General features: G+C 44.2%; 2 long non-coding RNA genes across 2 annotated transcripts; both read left to right on the top strand.

The window, feature by feature from the left end:
- The first annotated feature begins 781 nt into the window (after positions 1 to 781).
- LOC118690846 (uncharacterized) lies at positions 782 to 3,091 on the top strand. The gene is made up of 3 exons (XR_004980905.1): positions 782 to 1,569; positions 2,771 to 2,875; positions 2,991 to 3,091. It is a non-coding gene; the product is annotated as an uncharacterized LOC118690846 (long non-coding RNA).
- Positions 3,092 to 3,099: 8 nt separating this feature from the next.
- LOC118690847 (uncharacterized) lies at positions 3,100 to 5,230 on the top strand. Its single transcript, XR_004980906.2, has 3 exons — positions 3,100 to 3,135; positions 4,181 to 4,295; positions 5,161 to 5,230. It is a non-coding gene; the product is annotated as an uncharacterized LOC118690847 (long non-coding RNA).
- The last annotated feature ends 770 nt before the right edge of the window (positions 5,231 to 6,000 follow it).

The following is a 6,000-nucleotide window of genomic DNA, read 5'->3' as shown; positions in this document are numbered from 1 at the left end:
CCCTCTATTGCGGGTTTTCAGGGTCCGGCTAGCTGAGGGAGACCCCGAAACTGGGTGGGTGCGGGCAGACCTCTCCCGGGCGTGTTTCGCCACGGAGCGCTCCAGCCGCGATCACACGCACGCGCAGCCCCAGATGGTTCAAGACAGCACAGCCAGACAGAGAGGGCTCAGAGACTCCAGTGTGTTCCAACAGGCTTTAATGTCGGGTAGTCTGAGGGCACAGGTGGGGAGGGAAAACGGGGTGCAGCTCCGTTGAAGGGTACTGGAGGCAGGGTGTCGAGCCCCAAGCCTGGGCGGGAATGGGTTTTTTAAGGGGGAAGGAGGAGGTGGGCTCAGAGGTGCCCTTTGACCACTAAGAAGGGGGTACAGAGGTGGGCTTAGGTTGATGTGATTGGGGTACGCCAATAAGGAAATGGGGAGAGGGTGTTTAGGGAGAGATCCAATTGAAAGGTGGGGAACAGGGAACTTTCTGGAACAAAAGGTGTGGTTTACATATGATTGATTGCTTCGTCCCAGGGTGTCCCAAATGCAAAATCTTTGTCCCCTCCCCCCACACTCTATTAGTCTAGAATATAAACTATTTCTGAAAATAATTGACAGCTTGAGGGTTTAATCTCAGTGGAAATCCCAAGATATTATGTCAAAAGGGAAGGTAAATAATTACTGTGGTTTTTAAATTTTTACCCTATATACAAAAAAGAAAGAAAGGCCAAATTATGTAGCCCTTGTGCTCCCAGCCTTCCTAAAGGGCAGTGAATGGAGGACCACAGACTCAAAGGCTCTGCATTCACATATGTCTTACTACAGAACCAAGGACTCAAAAGGCTGTCAATTTCTGGCAAACATATTCAAAACCAGCACAAGACTAGCTAGTAATGCACATAATACAGAAATGCAGCAAGATAGCAAGTTTTGCCCTACACCACTCACTTCTTTATTCATTTCAACATTTTAATGTTGGTTTCCTAAAATACTTCTGGGGATTGTCATGGCAACCAGCAAAACAAATGATTCATCTTCTGCTCCCCTGAGAAATTACCCTTTTCCCCTCACTGATGGCTACCAGCTAAATTAAGTAACGGGCAGAAGGCTGATAAAAATCAAAGACATTTGTTCCACCTTTCCAAGCCCTTTACTCACCTTCTCCTCTCGCTGCAGGTAAGCCAAGCACCAGATGCTCTCCCTTTTCTCTTAGCCAAGAGGCCTGCTCTGAAAGGAGCAAGCCTTCTTCCACTCCAGCACTTACACAACCAGCCTTCTTCACTTGCCTCCTTGGAAAACTAAACTTCCTGTGTTCCACACCCAGGTCTTTAGGAGACAAATGTTTTCCACTACCTTCTCTCCTATCTGTCTCTCAGCCTCACTTAGCACCTGCTGAATGGGGACACAGCTGAGTCTCCTGCTTTTTTTAATGGCAAGATCTGTAGCAGATGGGACTTTCCCCCAGACAACAACTACCACCAGCACTGCACTGCTCCAAACACCAGAAGTCCCAGGCTTCCTGGAAGACAAGAGCCCTTGAAGAACTTTTCTGAAGAGCCTGAAATCTGTTATCAGAGAATTAAACAGGTAGTCTTAGTTGATGGGTTACTTGTGGATAATCTATATAACAGATGCAACAGAATGCTGAAACTCCACTGTGCTAATTGTTCCTCTTCTGTCTCTGACCCACAGCCCTGGGGTTTCCACCTGGGTTTTCTTGCTGGAAAGATGCGCTTCTGCAAATACTTAATCAGATCTAAATTAAATTGCGTTATGGCAGAAGGGCAAGAGGGGTGTTAAAAAGAAATTGGAGAATTAAAGAAAGATGAGCCTATTCTAGCAGGAAATGAGAGAGATGAGATTCTTCTAGCAGTTTCCCCCCTGAACACAAAACTGTAGGACTTCCCTATTCTTAATACTGCATAAACCATTCACACAAGGAAATATTCCCACAAGGTAAGTGCAGTTTTTGCTTAAGCAAAATTTACAGTCAAGCTTTCACAGCCTTCTCTCTCTTGCTCTCTTGGTTATCAGAGGATCTTTATTTACTACATGGAACATACTAATTAAGAGTGTGATGTTTTATTGCTCAAATCCTTTCCAAGACATCCTCCATAGGCTTTGTCTGTAATTGTGCCATTTACTTCCTACAATGTATTACATCCCTAGAAATGTGCAGGAACAGTGTGTGTGCAGAATACAATGGACACTTTGTACAGCACAGCTAATTCTTTGGGTTACAAGCAATGACCTCCAGGGTTGGGAAGGGCCCCCTTGGAACCCTGTAACCTTGCCCCACTGTCCACTCAGATTAAGAATGCTTTTTGTGTTTTTAATTATGTCATTCACTACTTACATAAAGTCCTTCTAGTAATCTTGACAAAAGATGGTGCATGGTCCATAACAAATATGATGTATCTCCTGAAGACAGCTTTGAGAAATTCAGAGAGGGTTTCCAAACCTAGGATAGATAGTGTTTGGACTAAGTATCTCAAAGTGACTCTTTGCTGCTGATATTGTCCTTTATATACTAAGCCTTCTCCTCCCCCTCCCTCTTTGTTTCCTCCCTATTTGAATTTATTTGCCTTAGTTTTTCTTATTAAACATTTCTTTTCTCTGGATGCTCTTTATTTGAGCTGCACCCATGCAGTGAGTGCAGCATCACCAGCTCTACTCCCTGCCTGTGTGAGGACTCTAAGGTCCTGCTTCAGAAAAATACTGTTGATTTTGGTGGACCTTAAGGACAGAATTAGGCAGCCCTTACTGAATACAGCTCTTTCCAAAACAGGGATGCTGGCTGGAGCACAGCTTCAAGGAAAAAAGCCAGACCTGAGAGGTAAAAAGGCCTCACCGGTGGCCGGCAGAAGACTGGAAAAGCAGAACCCCAATTGAGGTGAGCACCTGGTGGACTCCTTCCTGCCCAAATGAAACCACAACTCACCTGCCCTTTCACTAAGGGTCAGCTGCTGTTAGCTGCCTCATTGTGTTTATTGCTTCCTCATTTGCAGGTTTCTCACCTGGGCAATCCCCTAGCCCAGAGAAAATCTGTTGTTTAGAGATGAGCTCTAGAGTCAACACTGTCTTTGTGCAGCTACTTTGAAATACACAGGCATCTTCCTCACTTCTGTGGGTTTTGTGAGCTCCAGCTAGAAGGTGAGTGCTCTGACTCTCAGCACTGTAATGCTTTTCACTTTTCACTTTTCACCCAAACAATGGCATCAAGTGTATTATTTAATATTTTCACTATATAATCAGTAAAGCATTTCCATATGTTGTTAAGTATCGTCATATTCTAATCTGAACTGCCTGTATGGGATTATTTCTGAAAGGTATTGCAAGTTACAACATTGAAACACAAAGAATGAAAATAAAATTTACCTTACTTATTAAATGAATGTTTATAATTTACAAACAAGTGCTGTCATGGCATTATACTAGTTACTGCAAGAAGTAATTAAGCCTGCATCCTTACTTTGTCTGCACAAGATTTCTGTTGCAAGGCCTCAGCCTTCATAGTACACCTGAAAAATGAGACAGTTATGGGAGAAGGACACAAACACGTCCAAAGTCACTGAATGAGACTATATCATGATGTTATTTCTCTTATTCTGAGATACAGCATGGCAGTTCTGCACTATGGAATAAATACACTGTTATCAGAAAGGCCCAGTTGGTTCCCCAAAAAGCATCCTACTCAGTGAAGGCATTTATTATGAATTTTTTAATATCTAGGTTTCTTGGAAAATGCATGACATCATGTCCCTCACCCACTGTGCTTTGTTCAGCACTTATGCTATGCAAAATCATGAAAAACTGTTAAACAGTCAGCCTTACCCCATGGTGTTTTGCTGTCACCACTGTGGAACAAGCAGTCCCTTGTTCTGGGCTGTTGTTGACCACAATCATGGCTCAGATGAGCCCTGGCGTGCTCAGCTGGACAGAGCAGCACTGGCAGCTGTGGCACAAACACACACAATTAGGCAGCACCTGCCATGCACAGCACTCACAAGCCTCATTCAGAACTCGAACCTGCCCCCTGATAGTTAAGGAGGCTGCTAAAAGCAGAGTAACTATGCTGGAGAGAGCACTACAAATTAGACAAGCAACTGTTGCATTGCCTGGATATTATTAGTGAAGCACAGGATACCCCAGAAATTAAATGTCATGTTATTAAGGGGAAATCTCCTATTCCTCCCAGGTACAGGCAGGACTCACTGCAGAGATACTGTGGCTTCTGCTGCAGGTGTTCAGCAGCAGGAAGACAAGAGGGGGTTTGAGAAGTGCTACTCACAGATTGCACCAAACAAGCTAAGGTGGTTACTTTTATACTGTTATCTTTTATAGCATGTGCTATTGAGAGTGTGATACCTGAAGCTGAGGGCTTGTTTAAGGAGGAGCTAAAAACTTTGGCCAAAGTCCCAGCATTTTGATAAAACAGGAGTCCTCAGCTGGCAGTGCTGTGACAGGAAGGGCAGCAAGTGGCCCTGTTGCAGAGGCCCAGGATGGCTGCTGGAGGCATATGAGGGGTATTGCTGGAAAGGGAAAACTGCCTAAAAATCCCCATCAGTACCTGGAGGAAGGCCAGTGTCTACTGAAATTGGTGAATAAAGTAGGCAGTCACAATTGCAGTCGAGCCTGGATGAAGACTGTACTTGCCAAGGCCTTAAATTCAGAAATCTTCTTTGGCCACCCCTGCCCCAAAGCCCATCAAAGGGCGTGTAGAATGTGTTTTCCCTGTGTTTACTACTCCATGCAGTTTAGTCTAATGCTGGCATTGAAGAACTGTAGCAGGCATTCCAGGTGGTTTGAAGTAAGTGGTATCCATGCCTTGGGAAAGGAGTGCATTTCAATCTCAGTCAGGTTTCTTTGTTTCTCATGGATCAACACTAATGGTGCTACAGTTCATCCTCATGCAAGTGTGGGTTCTCCAAGACTACTAATCTATACATCCCCACCACTTCTGACTCGGTGCAGTGAAACTCTACACCAAACCCATTGTCTAATTGTTTATCTACTCCTGGTTTCTAAAGCTGAGACACTGAATAGAGGCAATTCTTCTAGCTCTGGCTTCATGCGTCATAGCAAACATGTAACTCCTGCCATTTACTTCAGTTTTACTCTTGGCTGAAATTTGAATGTACAGCACAGGGTTATTTCACATTTCTTTTTCTCCCACAGGCCGGTGTCATTATGGAGGATCATCCTCACCAATTGGATAATTTTTGTGTGCTGAGTGGTGGAAGTGTGCAAGTTGGTTGCATGCACGATGCTCACATTTCATCTGTGAATGAGCTGTGGGCAGTGAGAATTGTTCCCTCCTAGTAAAGGCTGAACTGGTGCTGTTTTGGGGAGTAGAGGGGCACTATGTTCTGTGTGTCTTCCATTCCAGACACTATAATACAATGGTGGGTTTAGTGAATCTGACCCTTGAAAGCCTGGGGGCGATTGCATGTCCAGAGACTTTTGTTTGGCCAGAAGGTGCTTGGGATTAAAACTGTTTGAGGATTTGGAATGTGATCCTTCTCTGCAATCTGAAATATAGAATCACAAATGAAAGAAGAGCTGCTCAACCCATGCCATGTTTTCTTTTTTACTGCCAAGAACTAGATGTGCTGCTGAATCTCAGGTTTACCATCTCACTCTATGGTTTGAAGGTAAGCAGCTCTTAACCTCTGAAGAGCTTGCATAATACTCAGGTAGAAAGGAATTTCTGGGAGTCTCCCTTGTTACATTTGCTGTTTATTTCTAGCTGGGAGTATCAAGCAGAAATGTTCTGAGGCCATGTTGCACATTTGCCCCATGTCCAGTACATATCACCACGTGTGGTTCACTGATCCTTCATCTCCATGTGGCACGTGTTCCTTTCCAGATGCCTCGCACTGAAGTGTTCTCTTTCCAAGGAGGATGATTCTCAAGATTATTCAGCATATCAAAGTGACAAGACAAGCTCATCTCAACCCTTGAAAAAGAACTAGGGCAAAGAGATTTTGTTGATTTCTGGCCCTCTCTATTCCCCTC

This window comes from Molothrus ater, chromosome 13, assembly GCF_012460135.2.
Source record: "Molothrus ater isolate BHLD 08-10-18 breed brown headed cowbird chromosome 13, BPBGC_Mater_1.1, whole genome shotgun sequence".
NCBI classification, from domain to species: Eukaryota; Metazoa; Chordata; class Aves; order Passeriformes; family Icteridae; genus Molothrus; species Molothrus ater.
This window is presented reverse-complemented; position numbering and strand designations above follow the sequence as displayed.